Here is a 4,111-nt window from a genome sequence, read left to right on the forward strand (position 1 = left end):
AGTAAACACAACAACTATCATTTATCAAGAGTTGTTTCTGTCCTGGCTTCCTTGCACATATTATTTCTGTTTCTTGCCATCTCCTTGCCACAGAGGTATTATTAGTTCCTCCACTTTACACGTGAGGAAAACGAGGCTCAGCTATGTGATCTGCTTACACTCCCCTAGCTAGTCAGAACCAAAGCCCAGATAAAAACCAGTTCTAACTCCAGAACCTAAGCTTTCAGCCATTTCCCTACAAATACATAATAATGTGAAAATTAATTATAATGATCTTTCACTCTGGGTCCCTAACTCTTTCCAGCTCACACTCATCTGTAATATTCTACTGTATCCATTTTGAATAGAGGTTACCAATCACAACAACTCTGTGAGGTAGATAGGCAGATGCAGGGAGAATAAGGGACATACAATGTCAGAACCTAGGAAAAAGAACTTCTGTTTACCCTTGCTTTGTTATTAGCTGAGGTTTCTGGGAGTGGCAATGCAGGGCAACTTTGAAAGTCAGTGTGAGTGTGTATGTTAGAAAATGATACACAGCCCAGAGACACTTGGAAAGATGTGTTGATGAAAGGGACTTACGGTTGGGAATGGAAAAAGAACGTGAGGCCCCAAAAGAACTTCCCCTCCAGAGTAGACCAATCACAGTAGGTTCCAAGAAAGGAAACCGAGGACACAGGTTATGTTAGGTCCTTGGAAAGAAGAATAATAGAAGATGGTGATTCACAAAGTGTGGCCCCCAAGTCAACAGCATCAGCACTACCAGAGATCTTAGTGAGAAACACAAATGCTCGGGACTTCCCAGTGGTCCAGTGGCTAAGACTCCACGCTCCCAGTGCAGGGGGCTCTGGTTTGATCCCTGTTCAGGGAACTAGATCCCACATGCCAAAACTAAGAGTTTGCATGCTGCGACTAAAGATCCTGTGAGCCGCAGCTGACTGCAGCTAAATAAATAAATAGAAATAAATATTTACAAAAAGAAATACAAAAGCTCAGACCCCACCCAGACCTACATATCCTGAACCTGAGATGGGGCTCAGCAACCTCTAGGTTCCCAAGCCCTCCTGGTGATTCTGAGCCATGCTCAAGTGTGAGAACCACTGCTGCAGAACATGCTGAACAGGTAATGAGGAAAGAGTGTCTACTTAAATTATCAGTGACTGTGAAGCAATGCTCCTGATTTACTAAAAATCCAAACCAACAAACCAGCAAAAGACTAGAACAATCTAAATATCCAAGAAAAGGAGCTTGATTAATAAATTATGATATATCCATGAAGATAGAATATCATGTAACCTGCTAACATACTGATAAGGATAAAGTTTTAAAATGTCATACAATGTAAAAAATTCATTCTTATTTAAAAAAAAATTGGACTTCTGTGGTGGTCTAGTGCCAATCAATGCAGGGGACACGCTTCGATCCCTGGTTGAAGATTCCACATGTCGCAGGCAACTACGCTGGCGAGTCGAGACTACTGAGCCACACACTTCAACCACTGAAGACTGCAAGCCCTAAAGCCCCACTCTGCAACAAGAGAAGCCACCACAAAGAGAAGCCCACACACTGCAACTAGAGAAAGCCCATGGGCAGCAACTAAGACCCAGTGCAGCCAAAAATGAATAAATAAATCTATATATACTTAAAAAGTGTTAATAGTGATTACCTCTAGATGAGGGTGAGATTTTGATTACTCGTTTTTTTACATTAAAAAAAATGAGTACGTACTTGCTATAATAAAAAAAAATTATTGTGATAAGAAAAAGTTTTCTAAAAACTATGTTTTTGAACCCAGGCATGAGATTGAGACTAGTTTTCCACCAGCAAGTGGTAAGTATAAATATGTGACATCTCAAAAAAACAGACAATGATTCTGGATGAACTAGGTAGAAAAACCACGTAAAGGGTCAACAGGGCCAAAAATGTGTAGGGAGATCCTAACTGGCAATGCCCTGAGTGATCCTGAGCCTCTTGTTTCTCCTTTGGGAGAGTTTCCCGTCTGAACATCAAACAATTGAGCTTTCTAAAATGGGTCTCCAATTTTAATATCAGGAGTTGAAATCAATAACTTGGGCTGGGGGGGTAGGAGCCAGGAAGGCAAATTCTGTTTCTGAAGCCTCTGTTCTCAGGAGCTCTTGCCTCCAGCTTCTTTAAACTTCTTGGGAGACCAGGTTCAGATTTCCCACTTTCACACAACCAGCTTTTTGGCTACAAGCTTTGAAGTTTCCGCTTGAGAAAGAAGCCCTAAGTATTTTTTTTTCCCCCTTAGGAATTTGAGTTTGAATAAGCTGCTAATGAGATTTTTAGAAGTTGTTGAGCCAGTCAGGTTAGGTTAGGTTTTGCTGCCGTGATGAAAAACATACAAGTTTCAGCAGCTTATCATGAGTGAAGTGGAGTTTTGCTCATACCATGTGAGGCCAGTATGCGGAGGCTGAGGGCTGTGCTTCACAGAGACATTCGACAGCATCCCAGGATGCAGCCATCCCCACACCAGGGCTGCACGGTTTTTCAGGTCAGGAGGAGGCAGTATATGGAGAGTGGTGCTGGGGTCTGAGCGACACACATTAAGTCCACTCGCATTTTATTGGCTAAAGCAAGTCACACGGCCATGGGTAACTTCAAGGGGATGGAAACGTGTAATGTGTGCCCCGAGGGAGAGGAGAACCAGAAATACTGGTGAACAGCAGATATGTCTATCATAGACAGCAGTCAACAAGCAAATACTATGATGTGCCCATTTCTTGGGCAAGCTCATCTTGGTCTGCTCAGGATTTCCCACTTGTAGCTCTCAAAGTCCCACAACCCAGGAAACTCAGTACTAGGTACCCTGGAATGGTTGGTCACCCTATAGCAAGGCATAGAGAAGACTCAGTTTTTGTCTTGAATTAGTTATAACCTATTTTCTTGGTATTAGACCTATACATAGTAAAAGATGGAAAATATAAAAACAGGTTATAAAGCAAATGTAAAGTTGCATAATCCACATGGGCAATGTTAGAATTATAAGGAGATAAGAGACCATGGTGGATGGGGATGGGGAAGGGGCATTTCCTGGAGAAACACTAAAGCCAAAGGGCTTTCATGGCAAAAGGAATCCTAGAGTCTCAGGTTGAGATGGAATCTGATGCTTTGCTTTCATTGCTTGCAACTCAGATAAATCTTTTTTTATAATTTCTCTTCTATAATTACCCTTCTGACTGTGTTTGTGAAGTCTATGTTAAAGTACTTCCAGTGATTACCTATTTTCCATATCTAGGGGGAAGAGGAGAAGCAAGAAGGAGTAAATACAAGAGGGAGGATCAGCTTATAGTCTTTGGGAACATGAATAGAATTTGTATCCTACCATTGTGTGAGAATTGTATAATTCTTAATTATGATGAATTGGTTCACAGTGCTTTTCAGGTCTACTATGTCCATCTACTTTCCTGTATATTCATTCTATTAATTTTTCAGAGTTTGATATCGAAACTCTAACTAAAAATCTTATTTTATCTACTTTAAAATAACTGTAATATACAGTGGAACTATAAATAACTCTGTTCTGCATTTTCCATATCTCCTGTAAATGTGTTGTCATACTTTCAAATTTAAAAAATAAAAAAGAGAGAGGAAAAAAAGGGGGAGGATCAAGAGCATGGGTCAAGTCAGGATAAATGTGGAGGCTGGGGAGCTGGGGAAGGAGGAATGTGTTGGTGACTAACTTGGTGTAAAGAAACAAAAGCTGAGACTGGAGTGAACAATTTTGGGGAAAGACTGGAAAGACCGATATGGGACTTATCTTGAACATCTTTCATATGAAAATTACAATATACTCACACATAACAAGTTTTGCCTAGAATTTCAGGAAGCTCAGGGCTCCCTGCAGCCCACACACAGTGGGGCTGTGTGTGGATACTGGGTTAAGTACCTCTCAATGCAGTGATCGCTAACCACATTCTAGCCCTGAAAGTTTTCTCTGTGTGGGTTCCGACTGGGCCCAGTAGTTTCCCAAACATGTTGTCTGCTGGGAGTGACTTTCTTCACCATCTGTCTGTGTGGTTATCATTCTACCTGCACAGCAGCAAGCAGCTCAAATCCCCTCTTCTTCCCAAAGCCCTACAGCTCCTGCCCT

Source organism: Bison bison, unplaced genomic scaffold (genome assembly GCF_000754665.1).
Source record: "Bison bison bison isolate TAMUID 2011002044 unplaced genomic scaffold, Bison_UMD1.0 scf7180017864291, whole genome shotgun sequence".
Lineage (NCBI taxonomy): Eukaryota > Metazoa > Chordata > Mammalia > Artiodactyla > Bovidae > Bison > Bison bison.